At 40.9% G+C, this 26,134-nt stretch overlaps 1 protein-coding gene across 1 annotated transcript in view; it reads left to right on the top strand.

The window, feature by feature from the left end:
• Positions 1 to 9,692: 9,692 nt before the first annotated feature.
• The window catches only part of LPAR3 (lysophosphatidic acid receptor 3), a 119,700-nt gene continuing 103,258 nt past the window's right edge, over positions 9,693 to 26,134 (top strand). The window contains exon 1 of the mRNA XM_072648903.1: positions 9,693 to 9,913. The gene's annotated coding sequence lies outside the window, so the exon portion shown is untranslated. The remainder of the gene's footprint in view (positions 9,914 to 26,134) is intronic.

Raw genomic sequence — 26,134 nt, 5'->3', positions numbered from 1 at the left:
TGATTGGTTCAATCCAATTCAATTGGTTCATTTAGAAGAAAAGGCAAAAGCTCAGAGGCTGACAGTTTGCTCTTCATTTTGGAAAAGAACAACAAGAAATTAGCATTTCCTTATTCAAATCAGAGATCTTATCATCTTAGAGCTGAAGCCAGCTGTAATCCCCGAATCTTTTAATTTTGCAGGTGGATTTATAAACCTAATACAACAGTTGATTCGTAAACAAGAATATCAGTCTTGGAAAATAGCCCTCAGAGGGAGAAGTTTCTAATTTTGTTTCATTTTCATTACTAGGACGCTCTTAGCTGTTGATTAGCTCCTGTCAGGGGTCTGCTGAGGGGTGGTAGGCACAAGTAAATCCAGAGAGGAAAAAGGCAACCAGATAGGAAAATTTTGTAAGGAAAAAGAAGCAACCTGGATTTTGAGTAGACCTGTAAGAAGTTAGTAAAAAGAAATAAACATTAAGGAAATGATTACTCTGATAAGATCTACTAGAGTTGTTTTTTTCCTAATAGAGTACATAATAATAATATTTAGTTTTTATTTAGTTTAAGATTTGTAAGCTACGCATATGTCATCTTGGTTGATCCTCATGACAACCCTGTGAGGTAGATGTTTTTATTGTCCTGATTTTATAGATGAGGAAACTGAGGTGACTTTGTCCAGGATCATACAGTTAGCAAAGGTCTGAGGCAGGATTTGATCTTAGGTCTAGCCTGACTCCAAGTCTGACTCATACCCCCTGTACTGCATCATTATAGCAGCCTCATTAAGGAAAGTTCTAGCAGACTTTAGAATCCAGGCCTCACCCTGCATTTTTAATGTCACTTCAGAGTTGGATGGGGCCTCAGATACCTAGTCCAACCAGATATCTAGTCCAACCCGTACCTAGAAAGTCTCCTTTTTTGTATCCTCATTGCTTAAGAGCATGCCTGAGGTGTAGGAAGCTCTCAGTTAATACTTGCTGGCTGCTCCACATATTCCTCTACATCCTCAGCCACCACCCTTGTTGTCCAGTCTGGCTGAAGACTTCTGGGGAGAGAGAACCGGCTGTTTTCCAAGGCAACCCATTTCACTTTTTGAAAGCTTTAAATGTTAGTTTGTTTTTCCTTAGATCAAACAGAAACTTGTCTTAGGAATTTTCACCCATCACTTCTAATTCTCCCTTTCAGACTAGGTACATAGGATCTTAAGAAAAGCTCATGGTCTAAGTAGACTTAATCTAATTCCTCTTCTATAAGATGGCCCTTAACTTAGTCCCCCAATTCCTGCCCCCTCCCCCCAATCTTCTTTTCCTGGCTAAATAACTCTGGCTTGTTTTCTATTTTTCCTGTCCTAATGTGGCATAGTTTCCAGCCCCCTTTCTTATCCTTGTCACTCTCCTCCAGACTGTCAACAATCTTCCTATAATGTAGTCCAGATGTAGAACTTACTCTTCCAGATGTGGTCTGATGTGGCAGAGAACAACGACTCTAACCTCCTTACTCCAAGCTCTACTACCTCTTCCTTTTCAGTTGAAGTATTTAGGGGGTCATTTTCCCCTCTCTTGGAGGAGAGCAAAGCTGCCAGACTCATGGTACCCTCCCCTCAAAGTAGGAATCAGTCTTCCTTGGAGGGAGGTGGCAAAGATTCCTAAGATATCTATCCATCCTTTCCCTTGAACTGCCTCTTTATATGTTTAGACTTCCTATACTTCATACATAGACAATATGCACCTTACATATGTAAAAATGTCAGTAAGCACACATAAGTGCTCTGGGTCTCACTTCCCTTTCAGAATGATGCCTGCTTGGCAGTCACCTCCTTCATCAACTTGGCCAGTGTCCTCTGAAGCAGATAACAATCCATCATCATCTCTTTGTCCAGTTCCATTCTTATCCATTCCTTCTAGAAATCTTCCATGTAAGTCCTACCTGATGTGCTGGAGGTCTTCTTTTCCTTTTTCATGGATCCAATATGGCACTCAGACCATCCATTTGATATCACTCTCTTTACACAGTTACCCCACCTCTTCCAACCAAACATTCTTTGTCGATAACTTTGGAGGCGATTTCTGTGTGAATCATCCTAAATCTTTTTCTACATCTTACTTAAACCCTCTATAGACTTTTGAGTCATGTACAATTTTGATTCTATGGAGAACATAGTATTCTGTGCTTTAGAGACATATATGAAATCACTCTGCATGGATTTAAAGGAAATTTTGAATGAACAGAGGAGGAACAAAATGCTATAAAATATAAGTACAAACTATGATGTCTATTGCTATTCTATTTTTTTTTTCTTTTGTGGATATTTAATTTATGTCCTACATCCCACTGACCCATAGAGATTGAAAAGCAATCCAAGAAGCATTTGGCAGACAAAGGAGTGATCAGGTTCTTTGGGAAAGGACACACCAGACTAGGTAGGGTAAGGCATGAATCAGAGGATGCAGTAAGGTGCAGGACAAATGTCAAATTAATTCAATAAGCATCTTTTATATTTGAGGCTCCATTCTAAGTACTGGAAATACAAAAAATGGCAAACAGCAACAAAAACAAAGGAGCTCCCAATCTAATCTGGTTGGTTGCCTGGAGGGACAACTACAAATAACCTGTATAACACTGAAATACAAAAGTGACCACTGACTGCAAGGAAAAAAATAGTCATTTGTTAGATCAGGAGGAGTTCTCAGACTCATTTTAAATAGTCAGTTAGACTGGGGAGAGCTCCAGACAACTTGAGGCATTGAGTTGCAGAGATGATCAGTCTCCATCAAGTCACCTATTGGTTAGATAAGAGACGAGGGATAATCTTAAATGAGAAAGGAGGATCTGATTTGTGCTGGAAGTGACATTGGGGAACCCTCTGAGAGGGAACAACTGTAGCAGACAAGACAGAACAAATTTTGGGTCATTGAGTTCTTTAGGGATTTAATTTGGGTTTTCTTCTTAAGTGGGAGCCTCAGGATGTGCAAAAGGATGTATTTCCCAGGTTTCTGGATAGGTCCTTGAGATGAGAGAAATATGTTAAGACCTTCAAGAAGGTAAACACACCTTCATGCTACAGCCCCCTCAATGACACAAAAACTGCTTGATGATGGGGAAGGGTCAGGCCAGAGACTATCGCAGACTAGGAAAGGCCTCCCCTTCCCTTCAACCTTTGGAAGGGTGATCCTACTTTTCTCTGATGCTAGGGGCCCTTTATTTTCCCCTGGTTCCTCGTACTTTGTTTGAAGCCCAGAATCTGGGGTTAAGGTAGAACCAAATTGAAAGTGTTGTGGGTCATTTTGTGTTGGGGGAGGGGTTGAAATGGAGTACAAGAGCATCATCTGAAAGAATACCTGGTGACTACAAAACTCTTTGATCTAGTGACATTACTAGTAGGTCTGTATCCCAAAAAGATTGTTTTTAAGAGAAAAGAACCTATTTGTACAAAAATATTTATAGCAGTTTTTTTTATGGTGGCTGAGAATTGAAAATTGAGGGTATGTCTATCCATTGACAAATGACTAAACAAGTTGTAGTATATGATTGTAATGGAATATTATTGTGCTATAAGAAATGATGAGCAGGGTGATGTCAGAAAAACCTGAAAAGAATTACATGAACTGACACAGAATGAAGTGAGCAGAACCAGGAGAGCATTGCACATAGAAATAGCAATATTGTACAATGAACTTAGTTATTCTCAGCAATTCAAAGATCCAAGACAATCCCAAAGGACTCATGATGAAAAATGCTTATCTGCCTCCAGAGAATAAAATGATGGTATCTGAGTAGAGAAGGAAGCATTTCTTTGTTCCTTCCTTTCACAAAATGACTAATATGGTAATGTTTTACATGAATGCACATATATAACCTATATCAGATTCTTTACCATGTCAAGGAGGAGGCAGGGGAGAAAAGGCGTGACAGAATCTGGAACCCAAAGCTTTAAAAAAACCCCAGCAAGTGTTAAAACTTGTTTTTATATGTAATTGGGGGAAAATATTTTTTTTAAAAAATTGATCACAAAGCCAAAAAAAAATTCTTGCTTCCTGTTCAAGAGGGAGAATGCTTCTCCAGGACTATATGCTCTCCATAGCGAGTGTGCCTCATTTTCATAAAGTGTTAGTAGGGAACTGGCAGGGATGATCAGCACCTATTTGCTAGAGGACAATAGTTTTCTGGGAATGGTTCCTCTGTTTTCCCCTTCCCCATTCATGGTATTCTTTTTTTAAGGTTTATTTATTTTTAGTTTTCAATATGCACTTCTATAAGTTTTAAATTTTCTCCCCCACCCCAAGATAGCATGAAATATGATGTAGGCTGTACATAGGGTTGGTTGTCCTTTGTTTTTGAAGAGGATCAAAATGATATCACCATGATAAAGTGAAATTTCAGTGTGTCTGATCAGACCAACACAAGTTCAGAATGCTCTACCACAGGTTGGGCACAGATAGTCTGTGTGAATATTTATGGTGAATACTCCAAATTTGCACATCCTACATTTACTTTGTGCTGTCTCAATTCTGCTTTGCTCAAAGAACACAGCACCCTTTCTGATGTGGGCACATCATACTGAGCAGTCCTGTGCCAGTGCCTCCCATGTTGCACAGTCAAATCCAAAGTTCGTGAGAGAGACCTTGAGAGTGTCTTTGTATTGCTTCTTCTGACTACCATGTGATCACCTGCCCCGTGTGAGTTTTCCATAAAATAGTCTTTTTGGCAAGAATACATTTTGCATTCAAACAACGTGGCCAGCCCATCAGAACTGCACTCTCTGAAGTGTAGTTTGAATGCTTGGCAGTTCAGCCCGAGCAAGGACTTCAGTATCTGGTACCTTATCCTGCCAGGTGATCGTCAGAATCTTCCTAAGACAGTTCAAATGAAAATGATTCAGTTTCCTGGCATGGTGCTGGTACACTGTCCATGTTTCACAGACATACAACAATGAGGTCAGCACAGCAGCTCTGTAGACCTTCAGTTTGGTAGTCAGTTTTCTCTCCCAAACTTTTCTACGGAGCATCCCAAACACTGAGCTAGTTCTGGCAATGCGTGCATCAACCTCATTGTCAGTGTGTACATCCTTGAAAAATACACTACCAAAGTAAGTGAACTTATCCACAGCATTCAAAACTTCTCCATTTGTTGTAACCAGTGGTTCCACATATGGATGATGTGGTGGCAGCTGACAGATCACCTGTGTTTTCTTGGTGTTAATTATTAGGCCAAAATTAGCACAGGTAGTAGAGAATTGATTCATACTTTGTTGCATCTCAGCTTCAGAAGCTGCATTGAGTGCACAGTCATCTGCAAGCAGAAAATCATGCACCAACACTCCCTCCACTTTGGTCTTGGCTTGTAGCCTTTTCTAATTGAAGAACTTACCATTAGTACAGCAGCTGACCTTGATGCCATGTTCATCCTCATTCACTTCTGTAAGTTTTTAACTTCCCCCCCTCCTCCCCAAGACTGCATGCAATCCGATAGAGATTCTACATATACATTCCTATTAAACATATTTTGACATTAGTCATGTTGTATAGAAGAATTAGAATGAATGGGAGGAACCATGAGAAAGAAAAACAAAATAGTTTGCTTTGCTCTGCATTCAGACTCTATAATCCTTTTTCTAGATGTGGATGGCATTTTCTGTCATAGGATACTCTTTTTCTTTCTTTTCTTTTTTTTTTTTAAGCTTCAACCTTTGCCTTTCTAAGTTGCTTATATTTTACCCAGTACTGGAACAGAGGAGGTGGTGATCTTGGAGGCCAGAGGGTATCCCTACCCTATTTACCTGTTTGTCCTGACTCATGAGACTTGGGAGAGCTATTCTGGGGGAGTCAGCGCTCCAGTGCCCCCTGAGGTATGTCAATCAGTCTTACCCTCAGAGATCTTCTGTTCCATCACTTGTACTCTGACAGCACCATCCTTAATGAATATGGCCTGGATGATGTATCAGACTAGAACTTTAGTGTGTAAGGTGACTAAGATGACTAAAGAACAGGAAAACAAGAAGAAATAACTTTCTTTGTATCTGGAATGTTGTTGCTTGATGAGAAGTAGATTTAATTGGAGCCGAAAGAAGCTTGTGGTAAATCTTAAGCAAACTCCTGGACAATTTTAAGGGCTTTCACAGTTGATGACATTCCATACTATGTGGATTTCATTTAAAAACTTGTTTCTTTTTTCTTCACACAAGTATATTCCTATTATCAGTCAGGATTAGGACGATTTCTTTGGGACTTATCAATGTGATGGAGGGGGAGAGGATAAGTTTTTCCTAAAAAATAATTAAGCAAGATCTGGAAGAGAGTAGGGGAAAATAGTTGAGAAAGTGGTATAAGTATCTGAGAATAAGATATACCCTAAAATAGAATTAATTGAAATTTGAGTAGGGAAAGTCAGAGTAAAAATGGGGGAAGAATTCTTATAGTAGATAGTGCTAGACTTTGGAGTCAGGAAGACTTGGGTTTATATCCTGCTTCTGACAATCAATCAATTAATTAATCAACAGGCATTTATGAAGTGCTTACTATGTGCCAGGCACTGTGCTAGGGGAGCAGCTAGGTGGCACCATAGTGTATAGAAATGCCTGGGCTTGGAATCAGGAAGAATGATGTTCATGAGTTCAAATCCAGCCTCAGTCACTTACTAGATGTATGACTGAGCAAATCACTTCACCCTGTTTGCATCAGTTTCCTCATCTGTAAAATTAGCTAGAGAAGCAATGGCTAACCACTCCAATATCTTGGCCAAGAAAACCCCAAATAGGGTCATGGAGAGTCGGACATAACTGAAACGATTCAACAGCAACACTTACCACTTATGTACCAAGGCCAAATTTCTTACTTTCTCCAAGCCATTTCCTTCATGTGTAAAATGGGGCTAATACCTACAGTGCTTACTTTACATAGTTGTAGGGAGGGTCAAACAAGTAATATATGTGAGGTGCTAAAGTCTGCCAACTTTAAAGCATTTTATCCATATCAGTTGTTATTATCTTTCTGAGAGAAGAAATGAAATGATGGGAAAGAGATCATCAGCTTGGTTACTTTACAAAGTATATGTGAGGGGGAGGGACTAAGAAGACTATTGTTAAAATAATAACTTATACAACATTATGGTTTATACGCTTTATGTATGCTAATTTTGGGGTGAGTGAGGGAAGGCAGAGTATGCAACTGAACTTTATAGAGGATATTCACTTTGGTTCTGTCTGGGACCACAGTTTGATTCACATTCCATTTTGGATAATGGGGAGAGGTCTTTTTGTCACAGTTCCTTAGCTTTAGCATTTTTGTTTTATACTGTTAGATGTTTGCTAGTTGTTTCATGTGTGTTAGTCTATTCATGTGTTTCATCTGTTTCATGTGTGTTAGGCTCTTCTAACCTCCTTTGGTACAAAGACTGCATTCTATGCTTCTGTATTCCCCCATTTCATCACCTTGGGAACAACATCTAACCTCTCTGATTCTCATTCTCCTCATCTGCAAAACAATGGGATTCAACTTGATAAAACTGCTTGGTCCTGTGATTTAGTGATCAAGCAGTGATCAACACAGAATTTCTGCTGGACAAATAATTATTTTGAATGATAACTTTTTAGGGTAAGTATCTGTTGCATATTTTAGGGCCAAATTACTGATGTATCACTTTATTTCTTGACTCTTTCCATATTAGGTCTCTTATGTCTTTTACAGTATTAGGAATTCATACAATCAATGTGTTATGTCTGGCTTCTTTTAACCTGGCATAACACATTCTTTGTTGTTTTATACACATACATTTGATATATGTGGAATTTGACTCACATCAAATACATTTCTCTATGTAGATAAGTTCATTGATTCAAAGGATATTTATTAAGTACCACCTGCATGCAGAATTCTATATTAGATACTGAGGGGGGGACATATAAATTTAGATTGGATATGGTCTCTGCCCTTGTGAAGTTTATAGTCTAGTAGAGGCAAAAGATAGAAACACATAACACAGTATCCCAAGATAAGCGCATTAGAGAATTGCAAAATGAAGTACTAGGTGAGAAAAGGTACATATCAGTTATTATCTCTCTAAGGAAAGAAGGGAGGCAGTGGTGGGGAGGAATTAGGGAAAACTCCTTGGAGAAGATGGCACTGGACTTGAATTTTGAAGGATGAATAGTAATTCGCTAGCTGAAGGTGGTGTGGGAGACATTTCAAGTCAAGAGAACAGAGAAAGGTCAGCATCAAATTACTGAAAGGCTGTGTTGGGGGGAAAGAGTGATGCAATTTGGCTTGAGTGTAGAATGCAAGAAGAGTAATATGAGATAAAGCAGGAGAGCTTTATCAATGAATGTCAGACAAAGACCCTCCCCATTCCTGATGAATTTTTGAAGAATTGAATTTTTTGATCCCGTGGTAATTTGGGCAGGTCAGAAGGATGATATTATTACACCTTAGACTTAAGTTTTCCATTTGTTTTATTTTCAGAATGAATGAGAGGGAACATTAATTGCATATTCTTTAATCCTCTAAGGGTTTCAAAGAAGGTCTAATTTACATTATTCAATTCCTAAGTGACCTTTCTCATCCCGCGCCTCCACAGGATTATTTTGCCCTCTCTTCTGATATAATGTCCTCTTGAGGTGCTGAGGAGAATTTCTTCTTTTTCCTTTTTGCACCTTTGTCACCCTGTTTTTGATTTACAGAGCTCAGAGATAATAACAGAGCCTGCCTTGCAATCATTTTCATTAGTTATTCTTCTGCCTGGATGGTGGGTCACCAGAGACTTTCTATGCCAGCTGTTAAAAAAAAAATCTCAAAACTGTTTACTTTTTTCTTTCTTTCTTTCTTTCTTTTTTTTTTTTACTTAAATGGCTTCTCAGAGAGCAGAGGAGGGAGGCGACCAGTAGGATGTAAGCTTGGGTCATACTCTAGGATACGCTTTTAAACTAGGCTATTGTGCATACCACACTTCCCCCCCCTGTCCTTCGTTTTAGGTCATCTCTGTAGCTTATGTTAAGTCCTCAAGTTTTAGGTTGGTCTTGGGATTGGTGGAGGGAATATTTGAAAACCTAGAAGACCTCCAGGGCCTGAGTAGATGTTTTAAAGAAAACTGATGGAAGGACACCGGACAAGAGTTGTAAAGAAGTACAAGGCACAGAGGAGTTGCCCTCTGAGGCTTTGGAGCCTGTATCCAGGTGGTTGAACACAGACTCACTGAAATTTTGATGTATGAGTTTGGGGTTTGTTAGGATCCAACTTCTGAGTTGGGGAGGATGTCTAAGCATCTCCTTGCCTACTGTGACTGCGGGGCGGGGCTGTTGTTTCCTCTGGGTCTTGTCAAATTAGTCCCGGCCTTTTTCCTTCAGGCACAGAAAGGAACGACCAGAACTGAAGGGTCTGAGGGGGGCTGTTACAGTGGGGGGGGGGGGCTGGGATATCAGGAAGTTGGGTGCCTGCATGCCCTTGGGGAAGTGGAGGGGAAGCAGAGGTGGCAGCAGCTGGAGCACACAGCTGGCTGCCCCTTAGGTGGCTGCTCGCGCTGCCCAGCCTCCTCCTAGGAGGTGAGGGGGGAGAGAGGGAGTTCTTTCTATCCCGTGGGAACCGCCTAGACGCTCCCGGGCGCCAGGCCAGCCTAGGAGCCGGGGTGGGGCAGGACGGGACGGGGAGGGGCGGGGGAGGCGAGGCCCAGCCCCTTCTACTCCGGCAGCTCCCCGCCCTCGCCTGGGCCAAACTTTTTCTCCGGTCCCACTCGCCTCTGCTCTGCAGTAGACTTACTCCTACTCCTCGTTCTCTCCCCTCCTCCATCTGGAGGGAGGGCGGGGGGCACGGGCACACTCACACACTCACACTCACTCACACACGGGCATGCAGCAGTCCTCGGGCCAGACTGCGGGCACCCGGTTCCCGGGGTCCGGGACAGGGAGCGGAGCGCCCCAAGACGGGCGGGGGCGAGCGTGAGCGGTGAGTTGGGTGCGGGGTCCAGGAGGGTAGGCAGCCTGTGGTTGAGGTGGACTTGTGAGGTCACGCCGCCCCTTGGTGGATGGGCAAGTGCCCGCAGACAGCGCCTGCCCAGGAAGGGCTGAGGATTGCGGGAGAAGCCCCGCGTCCCCTGCTGAGAAGTTGGGAAACTCTGGTAGGACGAAGAGGTCCCGTGGCGTGGCAAGATGTAGCATGTGGACGTTTCTCCTGGTCAATCTTGGCGACCCCGGGCTCCCCTCCCTGGCTCCTGGAGCTCCCGGTTGGAGTCCAAAGGCGAGGGAGCTGTCCCAGCCCATGAATGGGGAAGACATACCTAAGGAATGCTAGGTGTTAGACTGGAACAATTCTTAGAGGGCATCAGGTCCAATCTCCCAATTTCCCAGAGGAGAAAACTGATTCCCAGAGTGTCCCAGGGTGCTTGCCAGCCTGCCTGCACGCCTGCTTGGTGGTTAGGTCCGTAGGTCCCTCAGCTCTCTGACCCACCCTGGGTTCCCCTCTGAGTCTGTAGGTAATTTGCCCATAATTGGTTCTTATACAGCACCATTTTTAGGAGCCCAGAAAAAAAGAAAGAAACAAATAAAAAGTGCAGATTGTGTTACACAGGGCGCAAAGTGGATAATTTACCTTGTCCTCTGACTCACATTTCCAGGAGCCAAAAGCAGTTTGGGACCTAAAGTTCTTTACACGGGCTGTAGCCTCAACCTATCCCAGGAAAAGACCAAGCTCCGCCTTTCCTACTTTTTCCTCAGCCTACTCTTTCCCCAAGTTATTGTCCTCACTCTCATTCTTTTTATCCGGACCTGTGGTTTCATCAGCGTGGGGGAGATTCATGGCATGGAAACTCCCTCCACTGGTAGAGCTTGACTACTCTGTAACTTCGTCTCAGAGAGTTGCCAGGGGCACTGAGAGGTTAAGGATTTGGCTTTGCTTAAGCTGCTAGTATGTATCCGTCTGAGGCGGCCTTGGGCCCCATCTATCTGATTCCAAGGTCAACCCCTCTACCCACTGCACCACTTAATGCACCAGGGAGAAATTATGGGGGGAAAGATAGGATTCTTCTCTACTTCGGTTCATCTGAAAGGAGCAGGTGTCATGTCACACTATTCAATACACAGCTGTTAGGGTCTGGATAGTATTTATTATGGTGGTTAGTGCATGGCAACTATGTTCCAAGAACTAAAAAGTTAAAACACTTGGCCAGGGTTGCTCAGCTAGCATCAGTCAGAAGCTGGACTTGAACTCAGGTCTTTCTGGTTCCATGTGCAGCCTTATATGTCTGCCAGTTTCTCAGTGGAATCTACTTCCATAATGTTGCCTTTGAAAATGTCAGAAAAGACTGTTTTTTTATTCTAGTAATATTACTTTACAGCTGTCCCACATCAGGACAAGTAGAACTGGTCAAAGTTAGACTCCCTTCCGGCATGTAATCTGAGAAGTGATTGGAAACATTGGAATGATTTAGTCATGTAAAGGTAGTCATTAAAAACCAAATACTTGGTGATTTGTTAGTAACTTTTTAATGAATTTCCACAAAATGTTCCCCCCTATAATTTGTTGATGTTTTGGTATTTCTTCTACTTCACCTATTGACAAATACATATATGTTTAAAACTAAAAAAATCCATCGTAACCCAGTAATGTTTACTGGCACAGTAAGGGGAAGGTTGACAGTTATATTTTAGATGTTTGTTTTTATTAAGTAAAAGAAGAAAGTAATATCTACCCTACACACAGCTTTTTAAGTCGATTTCCCCCCACCTTTTACAAAAGTCCTACTATTCTGGATGCATTGTTATTTTTGCCAAGAGTACAGTTGACCCACCCAGACTGTCTCCAAACCAATCCCACTGGGATTGAGGGTGCAAATCTGTGGGACATATATACTGATAAAGGATCCAAATTTGTGGGATTGGAAATGCTGTCTGATGTGTTTGGGGGTGGTGGTAGTACTTATGGGACTACTCTGCAGCTAGTTTCCTTGTAGGATGCTCACAGGTCCCTAAAGATACACAGAAGAGCCTTGCCTTCAGCCCAATACTTAACTGGGCCAGTTTTAAAATCAGCAATCAGGGCTTACCCCTAATGGCTAAATTGACAGGAGTGTTTGTTGTACCGTGCATCTGTTTATGAAGACGTGCTATTACAGAGAATTATCCAGCTGTAAAGATAGTATTTATATTGTCACCTAATGCATCACGGGAAACATAGTCTATTTTGCCTTTTCCCTTCTCTTTTATGTCTTTTGCATTTCTAACTTTGTGAAATCTCAAGCTAATTGCAATGGACTAATCATCTGTTCCAAATCAGACAAATTAAATAAATCTCAATATAAAGACTGCATTCTTCTGAATGTGCCTTGCCTATTTTAGATGGCTGGCTGTCCCAGCAGATAGTTGCTAGTACCAATTTACATACATTTTCCATGAACACAGAATAAAGATGGGATAAAACAGGTGTGATTATCCTTTGTGTGTGTTCCATGTAATGTATTGAGGAGGATGACATGCTGGGTTTGTTTTTTTTCTCTCTCTGGGTTCTTTAGCATTTGTCTTGAGAGTGCAGTACTATAAGCGTAAGGGACGAGTGTAATTGTCCATTACTTGTTCGGCTGCTGTGGGGTTTTGGTTTGAAATGAGTTCTAGCTAGGTTGAATTAGCTGTTGTAGCTTATGTATAATATGATGATTAGGCTTAAATATATTCGTACCATCTGCAGGTTTCATGTGCCGGCACAGAGATGGGGACTTATGTGACTTGGATTTTTTTTGGGGGTCCTGTTTTATGTAGTTCAAAGAAATTATGTGTCTTGGGGTTCTTTGATGATTTGGAGCATAACAAAAGTGTTGTGATTTCCTAGAACTTCTTTAAAGAAATTTCGATTTTAAGAAAACCAGACTTTAGTATAAGCCCCTAAAGAAATCATCTGCTTTTCAAAATCATTGGTTGTTTTGGTGTTTGTGTTTCAGAAGTTGCCTAGTACTAAAATCTAAGTGAGTGGAGAGCTTTGTTGATCATGGATTCTGCTGTTTAAAGGAGATGTTGGTTTTTTGTCTCTGTACCAAGTCACCATTCTGTAATGTCCAGACAATGATAAGAAAATAAGAAAAATAATTAAAATACAATAGTGGACAACTGTTTAGCAATCAAAGAGTTTTCAAAGACCTTTCCAAATTATATCTCATTTGGATCAGCCCTGTGTGGTAGGTGCAATTTTTATCCCAATTTTAGAGTTATTAGTCAAAAAGCATTTGTCACGACCTACTATGTGTCAGGCACTGTGAATACAAAGACAAAAAAGTGAAATGATATCAGCCCTCAAAGATTTAACAATTTATTGGAGAATATAACACATACATGTTTAAGTATGTTTAAAATGTATAAAATAATACAAAAGTAATTTTTTTTGAGAGGGAAAGGTTGAGGGAATTGAGAAAGAAGGTGGAGACGTATAGATGATAAGTCTCTAAAAGGTGAGGACTGCGGTCTGGTGGGCAAAGTGACAATATCCTATTCTATCCTAAAGATTTACAAAGTGCTTTCCCTTTCATGACCTTGTAGTCTAGATGACACTACCCCTATTTTTCCAAAGAGACTAAAGTTCTGAGAAATTATAAGGGACTTGCCCTTGGTTCCAAGGGTAATAAATGCCTGAGGCAAGCTTTGAACCCAGCTCTCCTGACTCCACATCCTTGTAAGGTGTGCTGACTTTTAAGTCCAGAGTGCCACATGGCCTCACTGATGTAAAGAAACTTACAAAAAAGTGAACTGTGCAAATATTTAGTGTATGAGTTCTTAACTCAGTTATCTATGCACTTGTCTTTTTTCTTTTTAATGTTTTGATCGCTTTATTTCAATGGAATTGATTCCCTTTGTAATCCCATATATTTTATTTTATTCACTTAAAGTCATTATTCTGAGGAGTGCATAAGCTTCACCATACCGCAAAGAAACCAGGACATTAAAAAAAAAAAGCTAGAAACTTTTTTTTAAATGGATCAAAGTTGTACTTAAATTATCTGTAAGTATGGAGAAGGGAATGGGAGGGAACAAAGATTTAGTTAGGTACCTGCTGTGTGCTAGGCACTGTATTAAGCCCTTTACAAATATGCCCTCATTTCAAAGGGTGCAAAACCATATTTGCACAGCTAGAATCTGGAGTGAGTGAAAATTGTCATCTTTAAAAAAAAAAAACTTAAGTGTACAGGATCTTGGTGGGGCTAATAGTTTTTCATGCTAGTCACCCCTTTCTAGGTGTTGCTTTGTTTACTATCTGCTTGCTCATTCCTCCAGCCTCAAATGTGTCTATTTTGTTCTCCTGGGTTTGTGGTTCTCTGCTTTCTTCACATATAGGAACCAAGGTTACTCTGGAGGCTCTGAAGGTAGGACGTTGAGATGAGGTTAGCAGACATCAGGACAATGGCTGATGGGGAAAGGATCCAGGAGAGGGTGGCTGATGAGGAAGGGCTGACACCAAGAATAGGCAACTTTTTCAAGAGGTTTGGCAATGAAGTTCCTTTTTTTTTTTTTTTTTTCCAAATATGCTCCTAGTCTTTTTCTACAACATTGGGGCATTTCTATGTATGTGATGCCCCCCACTCCCTGCCCATAGTCACTTATTTCCAACAAAAAGAGAAATAGATTGGCTCAGCAAGCACTTGCCAAGCACATTACTATGTTTCAGGTACCATGCTAAACTCTGAGGAGAAAGAAAATGGACAAAAACACAGTTCCTGCCCTCAAGGAGCTTGTATTCTAATGGGGTGAACAATGTACACGCAGAAATATATATGGAAGATATAGACAAGGTAGACTAGGTAAAAGGTTCATTGCTGTAAGTGATATTGGAGGGAGCCTCTCCCTCCTTTCTGTACTGGACTCCTGGCTAAGGTGAAGAAAAATTACTATGTGGAGAATATAAGATGTGATAAATGCCCAACTGAGATTGCTTTATGCCTGTGCTCTCAAGCACAAGATCATAAATACCTGTACCGCCTGGTCAGCTCAGTTCCCGGTGCGTGAAGGAGCAAAAACACTCCTATGTGTTCTCTGGGAGGAATGACTGATGATGAATGAGGTTCCTCCCAGAGAATGAACATGGAAAGAAAAGCTTTCTTGCATGGGGTCATAATTATAATGGTTAATATTCACCCAGCGCATTAAAGTATAGCTATTATCTCATTCTATCCTTCTAGAAGTCCTGGGACAGATAGTAGGCAATACAGTCTAGTCTCAATGACCACAAATGTCTGTGCCCTTACTGCTGCCAGACAATTTGTCAATTCTACTTTGATTGACTCTCCAACTTGTTCTCCAAATGGCTGTATGAGTTTTTTTCTTCTTTCCTAAGAAATCCCTAATTATACTTGCCCCCTGTTCTTCCTTCTTCCTTCTCCCTCCCCTTCAATACCAGGCTTACAGCTGCTAAGTATAGGTTTCTCCCTCTGTGCAGCAGAAAGACTTCAGTAGACTTGGTAGAAAGAGGACCTAGGTTAAATCTCTACTCTGCTACTCATTTCTTAGGCAAGATGAATTAGGCAGCTAGGTGGAGTGGTGGATTGGATATTGGATTTGGAGTCAAGAAGAGCTGAATTTGAATCTTTTCTCATACACTTACTAGCTGTGTAACCTTGGGCAGGTTACTTAACCTCTCTCTGCCTCAGTTTTCTCAGCAGTAAAAGGGGGATACTAATAGCACCTTCCACTCAGGACTGATGTGATGCTCTAAGGAGATGACTGTAATGCTAATGAGATTAGAGATCTTCCCCGCCCTGACTGTTAAGAGGAGTTTGATTTGTAGGAAGATTTGTAGGAGATTTGTAGGAAGGTCCACATCTTTTGTTAATGAGGCACTGGTTCTCAAGGGTTGTGATGCCCTCTGGCTCTGAAAAGTGTATCAGTTCTCTGAGATGAGGTTTTACTTTCGGGCTTACTCATTGGAAGTGTTTGTTTGACCAGATGAGATTCTGGGAAGCTGCTATGGAGTCCCCTCTGCCTCCCCTTTGAAAACCTAGATGTTGGTGCTTCTCTCTCTGGTAACTATGTATGCTCAGACAGTTACCTGTCTGTTTATCTGTGATGTATGGTCAGACAGTTGGAAGCCCAGTCTGTTGGTTGACCTTTGTTTCTCTGAAGTTTAGGGTGCTGACTTTTCTCCCTGAACAAAGTGTATTCTCTCTCTCTGTCTCTGTCTCTCTCTGTCTCTGTCTCTCTCTGTCTCTCTCTGTCTCTGTCTCTGTCTCTATCTCTATCTCCTCTATCTCTATCTCCTCTATCTCTATCATCTCTATCTCTATCATCTCTATCTCTATCCTTGATTAAAGTGATTGTTGACCCCTCAAAAGTTGCTTTCCTTTTAGAGATGCACATCTAAGAACCTGTGACAGCAGACCCTCCTGTGTATGTCATGGTGCTTGCTTTTACAATGACATGTATACAATGCTTTGCAAACCTTCAAATGCTACATAAATGTTAGCTGTTATATATCCTAGCTATTAAAGGAACTCACTTTGGAGTCAGAGTACTGGGGATCAAATCCTGCTTTTGTCTGTTTGTCATTGTTTGTGTGACCTTTGGCAAGTCACAACCTCTGTGGACTTTTGTTTCCTTATCTTTAAAAGATATAGTGGGTAAAGGTAGAAGCCTGGAGTCAAGTCAGAAGACCTGGGTTTGAATACTCCTACCTAGATGCGCAATCCTAGGCTTCTAGGAATCCTCTAACTTCTCTGCTCCTCAGTTTCTTATCTGTAAAATAAGGGGGTTAGTCTCTTCTAGCTCTGAATCTATGATCCTATGGCTAGGTGGCTTCCAAGCTAACTTTGTTCATTCCTTCATTTTACAAATGATGAAACTGAGATCTACAGGGGTGTGTGTGATTTAAGATCACAGATAGATAGGAGATGGATACATAGATGGATGGATAAATAGGATAGACAGATAGATGGATAGACAGAATACTAGATAGACAATAGATAGATGGGATGATGGATAGACAGATAATTTATCAAATGCTTACTATGTGCCAGGTATTTTACTAAGGATACAAATACAAGCTAGCAAGACAGTCCTTACCCTCATAGGGCTTACATTCTGCAGAAGACAACAAATGGGGAGAGGGTCTTGCAGTGCAGCAGTTGAGAAGAAAGAGAATTCTGAAGGTGAAGCATAGGAATCTGTCCAAAATGGTGACCCCAAAGGAAGAGTCATCTATGAGGAGGGAAGGCTCTTGGAAGTCATGTAGCCATAGGATCATAGATTCAGCACTAGAAGAGACCCCAGAGGTCATGGAGACCAACCCCTTCTTAAATTTTCCTTCTCCATGGCCTCTCCACAACATTTAACATTGATGACTCTTCCCTTTTACTGTGTATTCTTTTCCTTCGGTTTCAGATTTAACAAGTTTTTTTGATTGGTTGTCTTTCTATTTTCCCTTTTCTGTCTCTCTCTGTGTCTGTCTGTCTCTTTTCCCCTGGTCCTCTCCCCTTAGGCTTTTTGGTGGATATTCTTCAAGGTTCTGGCCTTGGGTCCTTCCCTTGGCACTCTCATCCACTACCACCGCTCCACCTACTACCTGAATGCACAGAACTTCAAAACTGACTTCTCATCAGTTTCAGTCCAGTACCTCTCTGTCTGTCTTCTGGGTATCTCCACCTGGACATTCTATAGCCACTTCAAACTTCTGTCCCCTTCTTCTCTTTCTTGTTAACTTTGCAGTATGATGGGTGTTTCCTCAGAATTGCTTTAAATGTGTATTTATTTGTTTAAGGTTTGGGAACTTTTTTTAATGCTTTGATTTCTTTATCAGAAAATTGCCTATTTATATCTTTGATCATTTATCAAATGAAGAGTGCTCTTATCCTTTAAATTTGAATTGATTGTCCTTTATTCTCAAAAAAGACCAATGATACCAAGAGGGTGATGTCTTGAGTTGCAAGTGAATTGGATATAAGTGAGGCAGGGCTGTGCAAAGTCATCAGCCTCACTCTTTCCTCAGAGTCATCGGCCAGACATAGGTTAGGATGACTGGTCCCTAAGTTTGAATCACAACCTCAAACTCAGCAGGTCCAAAATAGAACTTGTCTTTCCCCTTAAACTTGATCCTTTTGACCTCATGAGTTCTCTCAGTGACATTACTCACTGATTTTTCCCTGAATGAAACAGTGGTGGTGTCTTTGGTCCTTTCCTCTCACCCCTCACATCTGAGCAATTAGCATGTCCTCTTCATTCCACTTCTATATCCTCTCTTACACCTGTCTCCTCTATTTTCACTGCCACCCGATAAGCCCCTCATAACCACCCACCTACCTTATTGCTGCAGCCTCTTAAAAGGTTTTGTCTAAAACCTTAAAAGGAGATGTCCAGAAGTATTAAGGGTAGCTTCTAGAACTGGTAATTTTCCCCTCCTTAAAAGTGTTCCAGGAGAGGTTGGATGCCTACTTATGGAGGGAAAGGGATTCTTTTCATATGTAGAAAGGACTGGGTAACTGATGAGGTACCTCCAACTCTCAGCTTCTGTGATTCCCTTCTCTTCCTCCTTTAGTCTGTCTTTTATATACTGCCAAAAAACTAACTTTGGTTCTCTAACAAATAGTCATGTTGCCACCTGTTTGCTCAAAGATCCTCCACTGCCTGCTCAGTAAAGTTGAGCTATTTTTACCTGACATTCCAGGCCTCCCTCAGTAGAATGCTCCTCTCCAGTCTTGTTACACTTCTTCATTTCAGTGATGTTCCTCCAAGAGACACTCTACCTCTGACCCCAGGTGTTTGCACTAGTTGTTTTCCATGTCTGGAATTCTCTCTTTCTTCATTTCTATCTCCTGTTTCCTTGGCTTTCTTCAAGTCCCATCTAAAATCCCACCATCTATATGAAGGCTTTCCCTGCCCTCCTTGATGCAGGTGACTTTCTCTTGCTGATTATCTTCAATTTATTCTCTATATACCTTGTTTTGTACATTATTACTTGCCTGTTTGTCTCCTCCATTAGACTGTGGGATCCTTGAAGGTAGGGACTGTTTTCTGCATTTTTGTATCCTCAGCTCATAATATGGTGCCTGACACATAGTGGCACTTAATACATACTTGTTAATTTGACTTGAGCCAACCCCTAGGTGATAGAGTAATAGAACACTAGGCCTGGACTTGGGAAAATTCTTCTTTGTGAGTTCAAATCTGACCTTAGATACTTCCTATCTGTGTGACCCTGGGTAAGTCACTTAATCATCTTGACTCAGTTTCCTCATCTGTAAAATGAGCTGGAAAAGGAAATGGTCAACCATTCCAGTATCTTGACCCCAAATGGGCTCAAAAAGAGTCTCAGACGTGATTGGAAAATGGCTGAACAACAACCAAACAATTTGATTTGACTCATGATTCTGTTCTCTATGCACTTACAACAAGCTGAACTGGCCTACTCCATACCCTTGACATGCCAGTACTTGAAATATCTTCCTTCTCCCTCTGTGCTTCCTGAATTCCTACCCATTAGTTAAAATCCAACCAAAATAACACTGAACATAAAGTTTTCCCTGATTTCCTCCATTCCCCTTCCCTTGGTAATGACCTTTCCTTTACAATTTCATAGGGCGTTACCTCCCCCCACACACACACATTCTTGCATCCTCTCTAATTCACTTATCTTGTAATTAACCATATTTACATAATTGCATTTGTCTCTTCCCCCCCTACCACTGTGAGCTACATGGGGACATGGGAGGGGCGCATCTTATCTAAACTTTGTACTTCCCCTAGTGTTTAATAGCTACTTGGTACATGTTTGTGGCATTTGTTGAATTCCCTATTTTGCAACTGAAAAAAAACCACACAAACCACTGTGGCTCAGAGAAATGAAATGTCCAAGGTAACCTAGCCAATAAGTTCCAGAGTTGGGCTCTGAACCCAGATCTTTTGTCTGCAAATCCAGTATTTTCTCACCAAGCCACTTTAAGAGAGGATGGGGGAGGGGAGTTGTGGGTTCTTTGCTGAACTTTGTCTGGTTGGCCAACTTTGGTCTGTTTTGTGAAGTTCTTAAATTCATAACCTTATAATTATAATAATTTTCCAAGATCGTTAGACCTATTGGAATTGTAGTCAACCTGAAAAATGTGGCCTTCTCATATTTAATAATGCCCTCTTTTTTTTTTTCTATTAGCCAATCCCATTTTAAAATCATTCCCTGTGACAAGCTAAGAAAATATTGGTAAAAATCCTTTTATAAAAATTTCTCATAACTTCCAAATTGCTTTGGTGTAATAGAATTTTTTTTTAAATCCTATTATAATGAACCCCATGAGACATTTGTATTATTTTATTCTATCATCAACAAATATTTATTGAATGCTATATGTCTAGCACTGTTAGGAGTAACACACAATTATAATCCCAGTCCAATTGAGTTTAAAATTTTACTTGGAAAGAAAAAAGACTAAAATGAACTTTTGGGGAGACAAGTCAGGTGAGGGAGGAGGAGGGAGAGTCCAATTGTTGTTGTTGTCAAGTCATTTTAGTTGTGTCCAACTCTTCTTGACTCCATTTAAGATTTTCTTGGCAAAGATATGGGAGTGGTTTGCCTTTTCCTTCTCTGACTCTTTTTACAGATGAGGAAATTGAGGCAAACAGGGTTAAGTGACCTGCCTAGGGTCTTCCTGACTCCAAATCTGGCTTCAAGACATTTACTAGCAGTGTGATCCTGAGTAAATCACTTAACTCTGTTCACCTCAGTTTCCTCATCTGTAGAATGAGCCAACATCACAAAACACTTTCCTTTAAAATTTTTTTTACTGTGTTTGATACTTGCAACAACCTAGTGAGGTAGGAATGAAGATATTAATAGATATGTATGACAGATATGAAAACTGAAGCTCAGAGAGGTTGTGACTTCCCCAGAGTCACGGAGCATTGCATTGGTTCTTGAATATGAATCTAATTCCACATCCAGTGTTCTTTCCAGTACATCATACCTAAAGTGCTATTCAGTGAGAAGAATGCTGGATTTGGAGCTGCAGGGTCCAAATCCTAATGCTTGTGTGACCTTGGGCAGGTTATTAAATTTCCCTGGACCTCAGTTTCCTCATTTATAAAATAATGGAGTTGGGCTTGATGACCTCTGAGGTTCCTTCCAGCCCTAATGATCTGAAATCTTTCCTCTGATCTGAAATCACCCCACATTGTGTGTATGTATACACACATGCATGTACACACATGATATATATGCACACATAGATACTCATGATTCATGTATGTATGCATGTGTGTATATGCCATGTGTATATACCTACACACATTTACACAAAGTGTATATATGCACACATATGTATATGTGAACAATATACATATATACATAATACACACACATAGATGGGGCAGAGAGAGAGAAGGAAGAAGGGAGGGAGAAGAGAGAGATTGAGAAAGAGAGAAGGAGAAAGGGGGAGGAAGAATGGAGAGAGAGAGAGAATGTCACAGACAGACACACACACACTCTAAGTATCTGTTTCCTAATTTTTCAAGTATAGATTGGGTTGCCTAAGGCACTTCTTTTATAGAACTGTTATAGAAAAAGTAACTTTGATAATGTGCATGTATGTGCACATGTATATATGCATACAATCCCCACATGTGCAACACACATACATACATGTATACATATATGTATACATATACGTACACACACATGTGCATGCATACATATATTATTTTTTCTTAGGTCATATGGAATCACTGTGAATAGGGAAATAGATAGCCTCAAAGCCTAGAGGACGTGAATTCAAGTCTTCCCCTTTGGCTTCCCCTGTTGGCTGGGTGACTGTAGGCATCTTTCTAAGATTATAAATGGGAAGGGGGGGGGGCTCCCTTGAATTGGAAGAATGATTTTCCCTGCCTGGTTCTTCTCTATGCCAGTGAAATCACAGGTCCACTTAGTCACTGCTTACTCTTCCCATGCTGGGAGTGACTGATTCCAAGTCTTCTTCTTGGGAATTCCCAATACCTAGGACATCAGAGGTCCAATCTTCATCCTTATATCTTGCCTTTTCTATCTACTCTCCTTCCTCCCCCCTCAGTTGGAAGTTAATCCTTTGAAGACAAGAATTGTCTGTCTTTTCTAGCGTTTAGCTATTAGGTACCTAATAAATGCTTACTTATTGATTACTTAATTAATCCTGTTTCTTTATTGACAAGATGAAATGATTATACTAGATCAAGGCTTCTTAACATAGGATCTATAGATACATTGAATGACACAATGCACAGAGTGCCAGGCCTGGAGTCATGAAAGCTCATCTCCCTGTGTTCAAATCTGGCCTCAGACACTTACTAGCTGTGTGACCCTGGGCAAGTCACTTAACTCTGCCTCAGTTTTTCATCTGTAAAATGAGCTGGAGAAGGAAATTGCAAACCATTCCAGTATCTCTGCCAAGAAAACCCCACAGTGAGGTCACAAAAACTTGGACATGATTGAACAACCCAGATACATTTCAAGGAGTCTGTGAATGTGCACTGGTAAATATACTGGTTAAAAAAACACATTTTAATTTTTACTTTGATTTCCTTTGTAATCCCACATATTTTATTTTATGCATTTAAAAACTTGATTCTCAGAAAAGGGGTCCATAGACTTTATCAGACTGCTAAACAGGTCCATGATCCAAAAAAGGTTAAGAACCCTGGATTAGATGATTTATTAATTCCTATTTGAGAACCTGTGAATTTCATTTGAATTTCAGAAGACTAGAACAACCTAGTTCTATCTATCGTAAACCTAATTCTAAACAATTATGTGGTCTCCATTCCCAGCCCTGCAGTTCGGTGTGATTTGGCATGAGAAGACTTACCACTTTATGTCCCTCTGGATAGCTCAGCACACAGGAAATTAGTCATTTGTATTCTGACACAAATTCCATGAATATCTAAACCAATAGAATTAGCAAAGAGAATCCCAGGTTTCCACTAACCCAGCTTCATCTTCTCTCGGGTCATTGGGAACAGTTTACAAAAACTTATATCAGTTTGGTTGTAAAGGAGAAACTGTTTTAGAGTCTGTCCACTGGTTCAGGTTCAGTTGTTAAGGAATAAGGCACAGGATGATTTTTTTTTTCTAATCTGAATCTGTCCCGTCCATATATGAAAACTTTTGGGAAGTCAAATTCCATTTGACCAATTACTAATTTATTTATGATTGGGTAGAATTTTATTTGTCCACTTTTAGCTGTAATTTAATAGAATGTGAAATGAACTTTTTAAAGAGTCCTATTTCAGATGCTAGCAGTGTTACCCTGTGCAGGTCACATATCCTGAGATGCCTGTATTATTACCTCCTCCATGGATTTTTATGAAGAAATTAGTTGAAATACTTTGCTAGTCAGTCAGTTGCCATTTGTCAAGTGCCTACTGTGTACCAGGAACTGTGCTAAATGCTGGGGATATAAAAAGAGGCAATTCCCCCAAGCCCCAAAACCAAATTAAACCAAAATAGAGTCCCTGTTCTTAATTTGTTCCCAGGCTCAATGAACTCTCCTGAAACTGAGTTTTCTTAGCTGTATAATGAGAGGATTCGAATACATCAGTCCCTGCAATCTCTTACTGTTCTCCAGTTATGATCCTATGAATCTAACTGGGTGGCATTTGGTCAATGATTCAACCCCTTCCCTCAGCCCCAGCCTCAGGTTTCTTTCATAAAATAGGTGTGATGCTACATCCTCTTCTTACTTCCTAAGATGATTGTGGGGATCAAATGCAGTAATGCATGGTACAGGGAAAGAGTCCTGGATTTGGAGCTAGACTATCTGAATGCAAATCCTGGCTAAGTCACTTAAAGCTTTTGGATCTCGATTTCCTCATCCTTCAAATGAGGGAGTTGGATGGCTTTTGTGGATGGTTTTTCAGGTCTCTTCCAGCTCAGAATCTACGATCCTACAATTTTAAATGCATGTACCTTGTGGGAGGTCAAACCTTTTGCAAACTGGAGTGTCCTGAGGTGAATAACCACTAGCATGGTCAAAGAATTCAAGATAATATCTTAGAAGGATCATTGAAAGAAGGAACTGGGAAAGAAGACTTGACAGTAGGGTGGGATCAGCAGTGATCTTCAGTATTTGAGGAGTCATAGATTTAGACCTAGAAGGGACTTTAGAGATAGCTAGTCCCACCTCAAAGTTTTACAAATGAGGCACAAAGAGATTAAGTCACTTGCTCAGTGTCACAGAGGTAGCACGTGACAGACCTGCGATTCAAACCCAGGTCTTTTGATTCTCCATCTAGCATTCTTTCCATTACACCATGCTGTCTCCAAGGGAGATATTGTCATAGGGAAGAGGGATGTATTTGCTCTGCTTGACTTCAAGAGGCAGAAGTTCAGTTACTTTTTAGAAGCTACAAGGTATAAGGAAAACATTTTGAGCTCTCCAAAAATGGAATGGGCCACTTCAGGGGAGAGTGAGTTTCCTGTTGCTGCATGTGTTTAAATGGAGGTGGGATGACCACTGAATGAGTACATTGTGAATAGGATTCATGATCTGGATATGGTTTGGTCTTGATGACCTTTTTACCTCTGAAATTCTATACCCTATGAGACACGGTTGTTAAGGTATTACTTTAAGCTATAGCTTGAAAAAACTGGTCTGGATAAGATATAATCGTGGTGGACTATAATTTTAACTTTAAATACCAGAGGGTGTTTATTTTGTCATTGCATGAATAGCTGAGGCCCTTTCTGTTCTAATTATACTTGGTATGTGATTCCTAAGCAATCTCCACCTGGAGGTCCACTGGCCTCTATGTAAAAACTCAACATGTGGGGAAAAAAAGTTCTCATCATCTCCCTGTGTCCTGCATTTTTCCTTTTTTTCCAACTTTCCTGTTTCTGATAATGGGGCCACCATTTTTCTAATTAAAGGGTCATGGATTAAGAGTTAAAAGGGATCTCAGAGGTCATTTACTTCAAATGTCTTATTTTACAATTGTAAAAATGGAGGCACAGAGAGAGTACTCAAGGTTATGACTGGTGATAAGTATCAGAGGAGGTGAGATTTATATTCAGGCTCTCCCATCCCAAACCTGGCATTCTTTCCACTCTGTCATGCTGTTTGAGGTAGCTAGCTTCACCTAGGAGGGAGGAATGCAGGGAGAGAGATAAAGGACAGTCTCTACCAAACTTCTGGTCCTCTTGTTTCTGGCCTCGCCTGGGCACATGCTGATGCTCATGAATAAGGGCATATTTCCATCCTAAATATAGCCTTACTTGAGACTTTTTATTTCTTTTAGTGGTACTAGGTTTCAAATTCCATCACTGGTTTCCTACTCCTGACTCCTATGCCCCACACTTCCATGTACAGTCATGCAAGTGCCATGAGAGCAAGCAAAGATTGGGTCATTTTAAAATTTTTGTATCCCCAGCACCTAGTACAGTGTAGATGGAGCACAAATTAGATGCTTATTAATTGCTTATTGACTGATCTGTTCTCTAAGTCATATCATTCAGGCATCTACGACTCTTTCCTCTCTTATACAACCATGTCCAGTAAATTACCAAGTCCTGTAGATGTTTCTGGCACTCCCTCATCTTTTATCTATCTTTAGCCTTTTACTCTTCCTTCCACCACTTAACTTTCTGGCCTCCAGTGTTTACTACCTATCTGACCTGTGAGCAGACTGAGCTGCCTGAGTGGGGGCCCAGCTAGCTGGGTAATCCAGCTCATGCTCTCCCCTCTGTCTCCCTCTCCCCTTCCTTTGGGGTTTACTGGCTAGATGTCCTTCCTTCCTTCCTTCCTTCCTTCCTTCCTTCCTTCCTTCCTTCCTTCCTTCCTTCCTTCCTTCCTTCCTTCCTTCCTTCTTCCCTCTCTCCCTCCCTCCCTCCCCTTAAACCCAGTGCACTCTGGCTTAGAATGATTATCAATAGTAACAGTTTCTCTTTCTCTCCCAGTTTGATTTAGTTTTATTTTTTCCTTTGCTCATTAAAAGGTCCATTCCCTGTCTACTTCTTAAAGAGGCCTGTTCACTCAATGGGCATTAACTCTCTCTAAGTGAGTACCTGAAAAGACCAAGGTCTCCCACTGCATCCTGGGCCATCTTCAGTCATCCTGATGAATATCTGGTCACTGGATTCAGATGGCTCAGGAGGAGAAAGTGAGGTTGGTGACCTTGCACAGCCCTCCCTCACTCAGAACAAAGCCCAGTGCAAGTCATGTCATCATTTCTCTGATGTCATGGTCTTCTTTGA

The sequence above is a fragment of the Notamacropus eugenii genome, chromosome 2, assembly GCF_028372415.1.
Source record: "Notamacropus eugenii isolate mMacEug1 chromosome 2, mMacEug1.pri_v2, whole genome shotgun sequence".
Lineage (NCBI taxonomy): Eukaryota > Metazoa > Chordata > Mammalia > Diprotodontia > Macropodidae > Notamacropus > Notamacropus eugenii.
The sequence above is the reverse complement of the archived record's forward strand: the minus strand, read 5'-3'. Positions and strand labels throughout refer to the sequence as shown.